This window comes from Schistocerca nitens, chromosome 1 (genome assembly GCF_023898315.1).
Source record: "Schistocerca nitens isolate TAMUIC-IGC-003100 chromosome 1, iqSchNite1.1, whole genome shotgun sequence".
NCBI lineage: Eukaryota > Metazoa > Arthropoda > Insecta > Orthoptera > Acrididae > Schistocerca > Schistocerca nitens.
Genome location: NC_064614.1, coordinates 484160108 through 484176310, shown reverse-complemented (window position 1 = coordinate 484176310; position 16203 = coordinate 484160108).

Here is a 16203-nt window from a genome sequence, read left to right as displayed (position 1 = left end):
TCCAAAGAGACATGCCGTATAGTTTTCATCTCCTCTACCGTCCATAGTTCTTCTTGAACAGGATGTACTATACAGTGATCCTAAAAATCAGTCAATCGCAACGAATATCAATAAGAGTGTAATACATCAGAGCGCTTGCAATTCCCTTCTCTGTGTTATCACAGATGGCTCTTAACTGCCTCCATTTACACTGGAGAAGAGGACCTGCATGAGACCTAGTTGTGTCTTGGCGCATCAAAGCAAAACATAGCATTCCTAAAATGTCGACCAACCTGGCGTCTTGAAGTGATGTCGTCTCAGCACAGAGATATAATGTAGATTTTTGGACCACTGCTTTTGTTGTGAGGCTGTAATGGAGCTACCAAAAAACAGGCTGACACTCCCTCTTACCGAAATAGTGAAGTCCGTTCCAACCAAAATACTAGTCGATTCAGTTGAAGCAGCTGCTATAACGAATTAGTAGCATCTGTCGTTCCTGCCTCACTCAACTTTATGACGTCATGCATCAAATACTGTAACTTCTGCCAACTGATACGTGATATGTAGGAATAAAGCTATGGCCCCAAGTGCCAGAAATTTTACAACTACCACGGAAGTACGCACCAAACTATTCTTTGGGCTGAAGACTACAATTATTTTCTTCTATATTTGTTTTACTTTCACGCAGCCTGATATTATCCCACAACCTACATTCATGTTGTCTCCAGCCAGGTGCCTCTTTTCCTCGGTGTCCTGTCTCCACACCCGCAGAAAACTATGCTTCACAAAAATAATTTTGCAGACGATTTCTACTTTGTTACATTGACGTCTCTATTTTTTGAATGTTTTACTTAGTATTACATGATTGTTTTGTTATTGTTATTCTACACTTCGATTAAGATTTGATTATATTCTGTAGTTATACAGTGGTCAAAATAAATATTAGATATTGTTTTATTCTCGGCACTGGACATAATATGAAAGGAAACTGACTTTTTACGTCAAGTACAGTCATAAGGTAACGAAAATAAAGAAGATAAACATATTTCCACTTGATTAAAAAAAAGTTAAAAATGGTTCCACTACAGTTCCTTCTCACTGTTACCTCGCGTAACACATTCTTTATGAACCAACTGGCCCTCCTCGCAACTGAAGACACTTTCGAATGCGGTTAGACATATTACTTACCAAATTGCCTAGCTAAGTCTGAGGTGTTCTGTATCGTTCCTCCACAGGGGCTTTTATAATGAACTATAATGCCTTGTCGGACAAGACTCTTGCAAACTGCTCATTTTAAAAAGCCTCATCCATTCTCATTGCAGATGAGATCTGTAAAATACGTAAGCCAATCCGCCCGACTGATTCTACGCTCCGCTAGGGAGATATTCAAAAGAAGGTGTCGATGGTGGCGTGCAATGTCGTCCGTCAGAGTGAATCCGCTTCAATGCCTTCACGAAATGGAGCCACAAAGCCTGCAAGTATATCCTTCTGACACTGCACATCGTTCATCCTACATGCATTAGCACGAGGTGTGTACTGCGGCCATACATGATTCCACCCCAAAATATGACTGAACTACTTTGATAAATGGGTGCATCCACACAGGTTGGAGACTGATACGGGTACACCAGAAAGCAGCGTTGTGTCCCACTGCTGCCTAGACCACAAAGAATGGTTTCCTAGGCATGTGACACGAGCCCCTCTCCGAGCCCGGTTTAAAGGAGGAGCCTTGAGAGGTCTCCTGGCAGTTAATCCCTGCTTTATCGTATCTTTTGCGTTGGCATCTGCTCTCCTATAACTATTTGGATCTGCCGCCTTAGACGCGTCGCTCTGTGTTGAGAGTTTCTGCTTGCTGTTATATGCAGATATCGGCCTAGACACTTGCTGCTTTTTCTGTGGTCACTTCTGTGACGACCCTCAACTGATGTATCGCTAGAAACTTGTTCCTGATTCTAGAGACCTTACTTTGATTCGCAGCAACATTCGCTGTGATGTCCACCTGTCTGATTACATTGGAGTGAGTATACGGAGCCTCTAATCTTAAGTTCTTGTTGTCTGAACCATGTTGAAGCAACACAAATGTCTTAACGACACACAGCACGAGTACTGCCGTGTTTACAGTTGACACTGTTGCCATAGACTATACGTACTGCTCCCTCATGATATAAACGTGGACTGATTCCACCATAATTACGCTACAAACAAACGAATATGTTGATATCATAACGTATTTCTGGATCACAACTTTCAATATTAAATTTTGGGCAATATGCAACATTTATTTTGACCACTGTCCTTCTAAATTAAGAGAAACGCTTTGGTTTATCTTGATGTTTATATCATTTGTGGTTTCCTGTAACGAATTTGTCAAAGTTTCCTATTGCGTTCATTGTCATCCCTCGACTACCTCTGTTAATGATTTCCTGTATTCCTTGCTCTCATTCTCCTTGGTTGTCTTTGTTTCCAGTAGGGACTCGACTCCAAATTTTGAAGGCCACCTTTCCCAGTTGGTCGTATGTCCAAACCACATTCTGCTCTGTCATCCTCATCCTTTCTTTTATGTTTGTATGTGGCACATGCCCCAAAATCTTACTTTTCATTACGTCAGTCTTCAGACTTTGTAATTTTCTTCCTTGTTTTGTTATTGACTTTCTACTCTTCTGAGTCATTGAGCGTAATTTTCTCAGTATCGTGTATCTTAATACAATTTCTTATTTGCCGCACAACACAAAAGTTAGTTGTTGTGTGGACTCTGTCCATAAGTCCTTTGGTATTCTGTATCTTTCGACATCCTGGACGCTTAGCACAGGCCAGAGGTTTTAGAAATTCTACGTAACGATTCTCTCGTCAATATCCGAGTTTCCATTATCAGATTCTACAACCGAATACTCTGTCTTTGCGAAATGTGTTTCAAGACACCAGTCATCTTCTGTTTGCCTGTAGCGCCGGCAGAAATTACCACCTGGTCACCTGTAAATAATAATGTGTCAAGGTAGTTAATCAACTGTCTGTAACACCCGTTGCCTGAAAGTTTTGTCTCTTGTTACCAAAAGCGAATGAGTCAACTTAAACAGTGTTGGACAGAGCCAAAGTCGCTGCAGAAATCCTTTTGTTGTTTGAGACTCCTTAGAAATAAGAATTTCCCTTTTTTACCAACGTGTTAGTATACAGCGTTTTTACAGAGTTATGTATAACTTGCCAATTTTCAACTGGTTCAGTTCAATTCACACAGTGTTATTATAAGATCTTGTGCCCACAAAAACAGTTTACATGCCAGTTAACTATCAAGGTTCATAACCAAAATATATTAGCAGCACAGAACATCCGAGCTCTAAAATTTTTCTGCTCTTCCACATCTTGTTATTCAATTTTTTTTCTTTATTATTACTTCATGCCCCTCGTTCCATATGGGGGAAAGGGGGAGGGGTGCTGTCAGTGGTGCAAATCTCCGCTCTTCAGCCAAGTGAATTTAAAAAGTTTATACTGCATAATGCAAGCAAAGTTTCGAGGTGCTTCATATTATAAATTAAAAATCAAAGATGAGCGGTTAAAGGACGGAAACATATAGATTTTAAAAACACATCGCAAGAAAGTGAAATTCTTCTGATAAAAACACTGCACATTCACTTAAAATTTGAATAACCTGCACTAGGATGAGAATGATCCATAAAGTTGAAGGGTGTGGGTATCAAGATAGGTGTCTGCAAGACAGGAGAACTATGGAGATGACAGGTAGGAACTGAGGTCTATAGTGGGAAATACAGTCGGTAGGAAAATCAGAGAGTAAGGAGCAGTGTGCCGTGTCGGTAGAGCAGTGGTTGCAAGAGGAAAGGGATGGGGATAGATGGAGAGGGAGAGGAGAGAGGAGCCCTGACGTGGTGTGGAACAGGTGGGAAAGACTTAAAGTTTCTAGGACGGATAAATATCGCGACAGATCTCATTTTCTGGAGAGGGGTGTTGGTTGAAGTTGCGCTGGGATGGGATATGGAGTGTGTATAGGTGTAGGGACGAAGGGATGCGTTTGTGAAGGCGCAGCAGCATACCAGGGTTGGTGATCAGAGGGGAGATGATTGTAATCTAGTTTACGGACAGTACAGAGGATGCGGAGGTATTCGATGTGGTACAGAAGGGGTGTAAATTTGATGTGGTAGAGGATCCAGGTGGAGGAATGCAAACCGATGCGGAAACCGAGACAGAGCGCATAGCGTTCGACATATTAATCACTCTCAAACTTCGCCTTATAAGGTGGTCATTTGATTTTGATTTTTGTATGTCATCGATGTAAAGGTTAGAGATAGAACAAGTTACCTTACTGTTAAACAATCTTTGGTCTTGGCACAGTCTTTGCCTCTGTGCAGTCTGATGTATGTGTGAATTCTTGAGGGACCAAACTGCTGAGATCATCGGTCTCTGCAGTCTGATACATTCTTAGCTGAAGAGTGGCTGGTGATAAATGTACTCAGTAGTGCTGTGTTAACTTGTGATGGTAGCTTTTAGATGAAGAAAGACTGATTGTAATTGGGCAGCAAGGATGTATAAGACGTATCTTTTACTTTAAAAATAAGATTATTGGTTGTTGTTGTTGTGGTCTTCAGTCCTGAGACTGGCTTGATACAGCCCTCCATGCTACTCTATCCCATCCTTCTGAATCTGCTTAGTGTACTCATCTCTTGATCTCCGTCTACGATTTTTTCCCTCCACGCTGCCCTCCAATACTAAATTGGTGATCCCTTGATGTCTCAGAATATGCCCGACCAACCGCTCCCTTCTCCTAATCAAATTATACCACAAATTTCTCCTCTCTCCAATTCTATTCAATACCTCCTAATTAGTTATATGATCTACCCATCTAATCTTCAGCATTTTTCTGTAGCACCACATTTCGAAAGCTTCTATTCTCTTCTTGTCTAAACTATTTATCGTCCATGTTTCACTTCCATGCATGGCTACACTCCATACAAATACTTTCAGAAACGACTTCCTGACACTTAAATCTATACTCGATGTTAACAAATTTCTTTTCTTCAGAAGTCCTTTCCTTCCCATTGCCAGTCCACATTTTATATCTTCTCTACTTCGACCGTCATCAGTTATTTTGCTCCCCAAATAGTAAAACTCCTTTACTACTTTAAGTGTCTCATTTCCTAATCTAATTCCCTCAGCATCACCCGACTTAATTCGACTACTTTCCATTATCTTCGTTTTGCTTTTGTTGATGTCCATCTTATACCCTCCTTTCAAGACACTGTCCATTCCGTTCAGATTATTGGTAAATCCTAGAATTAAGTCTTAGGTTTCGGCAGTTAATTCTAGGATTATTGGTAAACCCTAGAATTAACTGGTGAAACCTAAGACTTACCCCGTAAAAGTTCGAAATTTCTTATTATACGCATAGATTTAGAACTTTTACGAAGAGACGTTGGTAAATCTTAGGATGTACCCATACCAATTGGTAAAACGGTATTCATTAAAAAAGTCAGCTTAGAAATTTATTGAAATAGTATTTATTGTAAATTTTTGTATTTTAAACATTCTTGCATTCCAATGTGCATTATAATGAGCAATATGCCATATTGGTGAAAAATGTTGTAAAAAATGTTTCTTTGTGAACGTTAATTTTTGTGAGAAGAAGGCTGACTGTTGTGACATTTCGAATTACATAATATGGAAGACGATTTACACAATCATTTTTTATTTTAACACTTTTTTATGTAATTGCACTTTTCGTACCCTTGTCCTCCAACAAAAGATTGTTTGGCAGCCCTTCCCGTAGACTAATTTCTTCTCTTGCTACTTATACAATGTAAATTGGTTCCTAGTGTACAATGACTTCAGTTTACCAGCTTTGGTACCAAGATAAAATTCGTCATTCTGAATATTTATCATTACTTCTGTTGTATTTTGGAATCTTGTTTGATGAAGCTGCTTTCATTTTCATTGCCAACAATTGCAGACCTTTTTTGCAGCTTCTCAGATCCGTTTCACTTTATTAACTGTGTTGGAAAATGTCAGGGTCTCGTCACAACCGTCAGCTCGTGCTTGTGTCTCGTTGTTAACTGTTGTCAAATCCTGTGTCTCTCATGCATCCTCACTTGCTGCACCTACGCTTTCTGCCTCCGTTCCTTCTGTTCCAGAACTTGATTCACTGGCATCAATTCCTTGGCCGATATTTTCAATTTCCTATGAGTCAGTGGAAGTCGTATTTAACAACGTTACCAGGTCTTCTTCAGTGTTTATGTTTTTTATTTACTCACGTGGAACAACTGAGGTCACTATGCCCATTTTCATTGGAACGCAAAACACAGCTTCATATGGTGAACATCTGATACCTTCATAAAAAGCCCTATTTTTGATTGCCTGCACAAACCTCAGCCCTTCAGACCATTTTGAAGTTTCATTTGTTTCCATCCAAGTTTATAACATATTTTCGATATCTTGATTTGCTCTTTCGACTGATCCCTGAAACTGACTGTGCTTCGGCTTCACTCCACAACCCACATAAGCTTTGAATGACTTAGTTACCAAACTTTTTACCACTATCAGAATGAAGGATACTTGGGGCACCAAATATGATGAAAATGTCCAAAAGATGATATGCTACTTCATCAGCCATTTTCGAAGTTAGTGCATGGAGGATAACAAATTTTGACAAATGACTTTCGTATACAAGTATGAACTTCGAATTACTGTCTGGGTTTGCCTGCATGTCGATTAAGTCAATTTGGCATCGTGGATTCATTTCACTGTGTATGACAGGTTTCACTACAACACCCCTCTTCAATGTTTTTTGTTTTCTCTGACATGGTTCTCATAATTTCAAATAAATAACAATTGATTCAACAGTCACATTCTTGTATTTACGGTCCAGTTCCACAATCATCCGTGTACGGCCGCCATGGCCTATAGCGATATGGGTCCCATGTAGTACGTTGAACAGTTCTTCAAAACGAACGTAATAACGAATTTTTTCTTCTCCAGCAGACACAGGTGCTATGAGTTTCTCTTCACCTCCGATGTCGAGAACATCATATCGCTTCAAATGTCTGTAGTGAACAGACTTTTTATTGGAAACGATTTTTGCATTTTCCACTTCACTTAACAGAATATTATATCGCTCAGCAGTCAAATAAAAATTGTTGTCCTTCTTCTTATTCACTGATTCATTTAAAAGTTCGTAAAATTTATGACGACTAACATCACTCATTCTGATAAAAAGCTGCAGAAGAACCACCACTAAAACGAGTCGCAGAGATGACCGTACGCACGATGCTCGACATTGACTGAGACTACGCGGCGGTGAGCCGACTGAGAACTCATAATTCCCAACAAAGAAACTTATCTGAACGCAAAATTGGCAACCATGAAACTTGTCTGAACCTACCCGACGGAGGCGGGAATCTTCGATCCAGCTTTTACCAGTTTGCACTGGTAAATCCTAAGATACTTTACTTTGGTAAAAGTTCGAAATGTATGCATGTGATGAGAAATTTCGGACTTTTACCACACCGCGACCTTGGGTTTCACCGGTTAATTCTAGGATTTACTAATTATCTTACTTTTACAGTAACATATCTATTAGAAAGCGAAGAGAATGTATATATTTTGAATAATGTCATTATTTTTGAAGAGAAGAAGTTTGGGAAAAAACTGCGGCACTTGTTCTGTGTCAAAAGCATGGATTTCTTTCGCCTTTACAATTGCCGAGCATCCGATCTGGTAAACGGCCAATAACACCTGACGAATACAGTAATCATATGTGTATGATGTATTAAAAGGCGATAAAACATGTTCTAGATGATCCGACCGCGCCACAGACGCGGTGAACGCGCGTGGTTTCATCGATGTAACAACTTCTTTTTCCCTTTTTATTGCCTTCTAGCATACAACGTTTTAGCCATCACAAATAAATGTACTGACACACATAGCAAGGTAACATTTTTCTTCGTCATACATGCTGTTTAGGGCATACATTTATAGAAGTAACAACTCGTCATCGCTGATTCCAGAGACGCTGCGTCAGCGACGCGACGCAGCCGGCCGCTATCGACGTAATCCGACGGCCAAAAGGGATAATAATTTAACAGTCAAAAGTTGGCGTGGCGTTGAGCGTTTGTTCCTGTAAATGGTTCCCATTTTATGACATCAGAAAAACAGTTAGTTCCCCAGTGGACCTCTTACCGATAAAGTTAATCTCTGGGTGGGTCTAGGTCGGACATAGTACCGACCCACTGGGTGTTGTATAGAGGTACCGTAATTGGTGTTTAAGGCTGGGGAGAGGTGAAGGAGTTTGGGTGGTGAAGCCGTTGTAGTATTTTGTGCAGTTTACGGAGACAGTGTGATAACTTTGTCGTTTAGGACGCTGTTGACAGACGTAACTGCAAGTGTACTTTTCCTCCCAAGGCCACGCTACAGAATATATGTAGGTTCTAGGATTTTGAAGTAGTCGTGGATTAGACAATGGTTTGCCGAAATTGCGGTTTTGAGGGTTCGATTAGTTGTTGTTCTGTGCACAGCTCGGGAGTGGTTATTTTGCTGTGATAGATACAGCGTGAGCCGTGTTAGAGAGAGAGATCTGCATTTGATGATTTTTAGGAAATCGGTAGAAGCCGATACCCTGTCCGTGTTGTATGATTAGTGGTTGCGGCTCGCTCAGAGGTAATGGGTTGCTAGCTGTTTTTGCGAGTAGTTTGGTAGTGACTGGTGTGTATCAAGGGAAAAACTCAACCACATTTTAGGTTTTTGTTTGGATGCCACGATCGTACAGCGAATCTAGACTTGGCTCGTGTATATTCGAACTGTTTCACCTTGATATGAGAGATCGCACTACAGGGTTGAGTTGGTAAGCGACGGGAATAGAAAGAAACCATTTACAAATAAGACGTAACTAAACAGAAAACTTGGTTATTAGAAGTGACGAGTGGTCTGATTTAATTTAGGGAACTTTGACCGGTCTCGTTGTGCTAACGCCTGAAGAGGCTCAGTTTTGTTTGAATTGTTAATTGAGGTTAAAGCAAAAGGGGCGGTGGCGCCTAGGTTTTTTTATATTTTTGTTTGTTCTTGAATTTCCGTTTCTGTTGAGGGTGTGTAGCCGTTGCTGGTACTCGACCACTTACTAGATCTGAACTTGTATTGAGATGCCTAGCCCAAATGAAGACAAGTTTTATTGCGTCAAAAGAAATCTTTACGTGTGGTTACTTAGTAGCTGTTGCGTGTAATTCATTGTGTTGTATTTGCAAGTCTAAGTGTCACTCTAAAAGTGACGTGTTTGAAGGATATTTAAATTCAAAGTGCAAGGGAAACTTATTTTGGTTGAAACTGAGTTATGAATAATCTCTGAAAACACTATTAATTTGTAAAAGTGGATCCGTAGAAACTCTTACGAAACGACGAAAGCAAAGATTTAAGTTTCAGGAATATTACCAGTTTCTTGCGTAACATGATCTCGAGTTGGTATTAGGAAATTTTGGTTTCAGTGAAAATCACTTAATTACTTTGGTACACGCAAACTAGACGAGTCCGATACTAATCAAAGCTAAAAAGATTACATTTACTTAATAAAAGTTCTAACTGAGTGAGAATCGGAACTGAAGTTATTTGAAGTTGTTACGAAAAGTCAACGATCGTACTCACAAATGTGTAGTGGTTAATCGGGTCTAGTGAAGCAGGGGATACAACCCGTCGGCTTTGACAATGACGTCATACATTAGTCATAGATAGTAATGTCTTCACTTCGAGGCATAGATAATAAAACAGTTCTGTGTTCCGGATAAGCGCTATCATTGTACATTAAAATAATTATTCGTAATGATATTGAGGTAATTTGGAGTATTAGTTTGTTATTGTAGAACAATTTTTAGTGTCTTATTTTCGTTTATAGAAATGTATTTGCCTGTTTGCGGGTATGTAATTTTCGTTACTGTCTGTCTAGACGAGCTTCCGTTATTCCTCGATATTTCCGTGGGGTAAGCTCACTTTCCCATTTGCTTCTTTCACTGTATTTCACAATTTTGACGTATTTCACAGTTTGATTCCACCAATATGTGTGTTTTCGTGTTGTGAAGTACGTAATAGAAATTTCTCAGCTGTCGATCTTCTTTCGTTTCCCAGCACTAGTATCAGTTCGACATTTTCGAATGTGTACTTGCTATATTGCAGGCGAAACCCCCGACACAACTAAAATTTGTATCCCGTCCTTCACTTCGCCTTTACACTGACGACACAACTGTAATTTGTATCCCGTCCTTCACTTCGCCTTTACACTGACACTATATATGTCAATTGGCGAGCAAGATACAAATGTTGCGTATAGCTATATAGCTCAAGTAACGAATGGGATACTATTAGCGTCCAAGGCAACAAACTGTACCCCATAGTGAAGTACGGGACGCAAATTGTACATGTGTCGTCTTCTTGTCTCCGTGTAGTTCAATTGAGGTACAGGTTGCAAATGTAACGTACGTGTATTTCCACCTTTTCGTTACCAGTGTACATATATCGAGGTCAATGGAAGTCTGGTATACATATATTACATACGTAGGTCCTTCTGTCATCAGTAATACTGTTATGTTCGTAAGAAAAGACTGTTAGTAATAGCGGAGACGAAATAAACAGCACATCTACAATTTGTATCCCGTGTTCCACTTAGGGTTTACTGAAGCGGAGGATACATCGTTCAGGTGAAGAACAGGACAGTAATGCTAGTAAAAACGAAGAAATCTACTTACGACAAACTCGTATTCCGGACTGTACTTAAGCAACACACTTCGAATGAGCTTTTAATTTGTATCGGGTGTTTCATTTGCGGTTTAGTGAAGCAGGGGATACATAGTTCAAGTGAACAACAGGACAGCAATGCTAGTTGAAACTAAGAAATCGACTACGCTGAACTTGTATCCCGTACTGCACTTAAGCAATACAGTTCGAAAGACTTCCGAGATACAACTGACATACATGTAACGTGATGTATTCTTTGCTAGTAACATATTTCATTCATTTCTTTCCATTGTATTTTGCGGAGAATAATAAGATACAAACACGCGATATCGTTAACGTGAAAATACTACTGGCCCTTATATATGTGAAGTAACAGTTTTTCTCTCTGGCATTCCTTTGTTTCTGAACATTCTTCTCAGCTCTTTCATCTTTGTAATACATGCTCTCTGGCGAATTCTGACGTCATTGGTCAAAGCCGACGGGTTGTATCCCCTGCTAAACTAGACCCGGTTAATCTGTGGAATACATTAGGTATCATTAGAATAAACTGATCCTACTTTATTAAGCAATATCTTGTCAGAAGCCGAGAAGCGATTCTTCGTAGTGTTGTAGCTGCCTTCAGTAGCTGATAAGTGTTTTTTGGCTTTAAAAAAAAATCTCACGAGATAGAATAAACTGATCCTACTTTATTAAGCAATCAGTAAAAAAACGAAATGGAAAGATAACAGCAAAAGCTGTTATGTTTTAGTTTAGTTTTTTTTATTGATTGATGAATAAAGTAGGATCAGTTTATTCTATCTCGTGAGATTTTTTTAAAAAAAAAGCCAAAAAACACAATCCACATTACCTCAATATCATTACGAAAAATATTAAGTACCGGACGAATAAAAAACAAACAATTAAGTTAATTAAATCACACATTTAATGATGCACCGAATATCAAGCGATCGCTTTTAGATTAACATTCAATTATTTTAATGATAGTGCTTATTAGAACACAGAACTGCTTTATTATCTATGCCTCGAAGTGAAGACATTACGATCTATGACTAAGGAATGACGTCATTGTTCAAAGCCGACGGGTTGTATCCCCTGCTGCACTAGACCCCATTATTTACGTAGCAGCGTTAGAGTACATAGAAAGAAAAAAAGAATTATCGCTTCAGTTACCTTTATTCCGGTATAAACGTTGTCGAAATACGAGTTTAATATGAATCGGGTCTTTGCACTCACTTCATATCTGAGATGAATGTTAAAAGTTACTAAAAGATTACGAGGCGGTTCCAGAGAGAGATAGCCGGCCGCGGTGGTCTAGCGGTTCTGGCGCTGCAGTCCGGAACCGCGGGACTGCTACGGTCGCAGGTTCGAATCCTGCCTCGGGCATGGGTGTGTGTGATGTCCTTAGGTTAGTTAGGTTTAAGTAGTTCTAAGTTCTAGGGGACTTATGACCTAAGATGTTGAGTCCCATAGTGCTCAGAGCCATTTGAACCATTTTTGAACCAGAGAGAGATTGTTCTGCGTTGGAAGGAAGTCGTAGCTTGGACAATTGCAAGCTGGATTTACGAATTAGCTCGACATAATATAAACAGGTATCGTATTGAAATAATTTTGGTGTCTTGTTTTGGAGGACAGGGAGATAACGTGTGTTGTCGCTGTATTCTGCTTGTCTCGTCATTGTTGATAGATAGCGATTTTCAGTGTCATTTGGATATTTCGGTGTATGTATTTGTGGTGTAGTAGCATGGCTGCCTATAGTGAAAATGCCGTTTGTTATTATCTAGCATCTGAGTCTGCTGTCTCGTCAGTGTTTATTATCCTTGCAGTTGCTATTCACTAAAGGGTTGATCTGTGCTCAGTTTTTTGTCTAAGAGTGCAACTACTTTAGGAGTTAGGCTTCAAGTGTTTGCCAGGTGCTCGACTACTACAGGAATATTCTGCGATCGGATAGGATCCACAGTCATAACATCGAGTGTTAATACAAAAACTTTACCTAATTCCTGCTGTAGTGGTCGATTGGTTCGCTCAAGCAACTTTGCGCGGCAGGAAGCGGCATCGCGACGTTGGTGCAGTACGATATCTTATCGTTTTCAGTTAGATCTTGTAAGAATAATTATTGTCAGCTAGTTAGCTTGCTCAGAGCTGAGAGAAAGACCACCCCACTTCCCTGGGTCATGCATTAACATATTGATTATTTGGTTTTTATAGAAATTCTCTGTTAACATTGTACCCTTCTTAAATCATTCTTCACTATGTCAACCATAGGCCAATGTTATGTGCGAAGATCACGCGAAGTTTGACTCTGTCTTTTTGAATGCATACTAAATCCAAAAAAAGTTGTCTTGGAATATCACTTCGTAGGAATAGTTACTCTCCACAACCAAGTGTTTATCATTACGCATTACCACACGCAACAGTTTGAATATGTGTATGGAAACAGAAATGTTGCTTAACCGCTGCCTGCTTGCTGTTGTGCTTGTGAGAAATCTGCAACAATATTGTTAAGATTGGAAATTTTGATTGGGGCGAGATAATTGTTTCACCTCAGTTGCGTGTTTAATATAAAGACAAGTTGCATTCAGATCAGTTACAGTTCAGCTCAAATTAGGTTCTGTTTAGTCAGAAGTTTGCATACGAGTTTAAGTTGAATGACAGTTTGTGGGGACATGATTTTGGTAACACGTTGACTTTTATAGAATGGGAGATAAAGTTGAGCTAGATTTCATATAGAAACATATATAATGGGGAGTTTACAGCCTTTAAAATGTGTCCACGCAGCTTTTCAACCCATTTGATTCTTTTAAGTTATTATTCCCATCCCCTGTGCGTAGCGATATAAATTGACAATTAGGAACGTAAATTTTTGCTTTCTTTCTCTTTCCTCCAGCGTATTTTGTAACGTAATGTGATTGTGTTACGAACGAATATCCTAAAATATTATAAGATTCCCAAAACGAATGAATATCCTAAATTATTATTAGACTCCCAAATTATTATTTTTTCTTTGATACGTATCTGCAGGGGCATAGGTTGCCGAAAGATGCCGTTATTATGTAATGGAGTCGGGCTCTATGAACGATACGAGGAACGGCGCAGAAGTGCAGTTGATAACAGTTGCCTGCAGAGATCCGCAGCGGAACCGGAGAAAATCTTGAAGGGAAATTTTGCGTTTTGCACAGAACATAGATAAACTCAAGGAATTTTTAGACAGGAGGTATTTGCTGTTTTGTACGAGGACGGAATCCGTCTTTTAGAAATATAAGTATTTTAAAGAAATGAAAAGGTGTCGTGGGAGTGGAAAGTTAACAGGTACTGCTATCGACAGTAACTCACCATTTAACTTGCTATAACCTATCCCCCCACCCCTGTCGGGAGAGGTATAGTAACTGACAGCAGCAAGTATATATTTCCTGCAAATTTTTCTCCACTGTATTAAAATACGTGTTGTGTGGCGCTGTAAACCCATCGCAAGCAGTACAAGAACAAATGTTTCCCGTGTTTAAAATAAACAACTTTCTTTTATAACAGTTTTACAGCATCCAGGATTGTACACGGGTAGGAGATCCTTCGCTGCCTCAGCTTTGCGTTGTCAGCCATGTCACATAATGTAATTACTCACCTTGCCTGATGAAATGAGATTGCTAATGTACGAACGCAAGCAGTGCGAGAAAGAAAGTCATGCCAACTCCTAAGGCTGAATCCCTGGTGGTGTATGTCACCCTACAATCTCAGAGTACGTTTTTGTTTCTAAGCATTCTAATTTCGTGGCTAACTGTGTTCCTATAACGTTTGTAGCCAAATATCTGCTGAATAATTTGTTAAGAGACTTTCAGTTGTTCTGGTGAATAAATTATCACGTTGTCTCTATTCCACAGTGGGGCCCTCTTATGCGAAAATAAATATAAGCTAAATACAGCACGTTTATAGCACATACGAAGTTTCTACTGACGTTGGTGAAATTTGAAAACTACAGTTTAATGCACCATCGACCAAAACACAAAATCGTGAGACAGTGAACCGAAGGTCGGGCTGTACATGCAAGGGAGGAGTAAAGAGGCTCTGTCTTTTACAAAGGAATCAGCCCTGCATTTACACAGACAAACCACGCGAAAGTTAAATGAGGATGCTTGATCATGGTTTTGAAACCAGCTCCCCATAAACATGAGCTCGGACCTTGGCTGCTGGCACATTTGTATACGTAAATAACAGAACTCAGTTACTATTCTCCCTAAGGTTTCCTGTTTCTTGTTCGTTATAAAATCTGTTTCTGAGAATCTGAAATTACTGCATTAGTCTCCACACTCTCTACAAACTCCCTCTTCATACACAGCAGTCCTCCAGAAGGCTGAATTGTATATTTGAAACAAATATCAGCAGTGTAATTGGCATTGATCATTGAGACATACATTCGTCTTTCCCATCAGATCTGCTTATGCCATTCTGTCCTCTAATGTGCACAAGACTGCCATAAGACAACTGCAACAGTTCTGCAAAACGAGAAAATCTCTATACACCTGCAACTAAAACGAAGGATACAAGTAATGCAAAACTCGGTTTTTCTTCTTTTAGATTCACTTTGATTCCTTCCCTACTGATTTACTCCCACTGGTCCATTCCTGTGAGTGACTATAGGTAACACCTGCTCAATTTTCTTGGAGTTAACTCCCATCCAGTGTAAAATCATCTTGCTAAAGAATTATTCCAAGAGGGAAGAGGTTGAATATAGAAGCTAAACCACAAACAACAAATTGTGTGTATGAAGATTTTTGCAGAGCATTAATACAATAAAATCATCATGTGTAAAAATTTGAGCACAACATTTCGAAGAGTCTACACTCTTTCTCTCTGTCTCTCTTTCTCTCTCTCTCTTTCTTTCTCTTTCTTTTGATGTTCATCAGAACTCTTCTTTGCTAGTAGATGGAAAGAGAGAGTCGTCTTTCCAGAACATCTACCTCTCAATTTGATCTTATGTAGCAAGATGTCAATGAAGATTTTATAGCAAACTATGTACTTAAAATTCCCCTGTTTATTGACATAACATCATTGTGTTATGAAGAACTAAATAGAAGAAGCCAGGATTGACCATAGAGTTGATAAACTGTTTCGATAAATCTCAGGATTCTCACACTACTATGTACATTCACTGACTTGCTCATAAGAGTTGAAGAGTACATCAGGTGAATATAAACAGAGCCTTGACTGGAACCCATCAAATAAAGAAAAATAAGAAATGATCATGAGAATTAATGGCACCAAGTATAACAGAATTTATTGCTAAATGCATCACCTTGAAGTTCATTTTCAGGGAATGTGACTAATCCTTTATTTCCAGTAGTCTCAAACATTAGATTCATTCTTACTATATGATTGACTTCTTAGGCTGATTAGTAGCATTTCATCTTCATATCTTTTTATTTTGTTCCATATGTAGTAAGGTAAATATTCTTCAACATATCTATTTGTGCAAAATTAAAAGGAGTTATGTCTATCATTTGCTTTGTTTGCAGAGGCAAT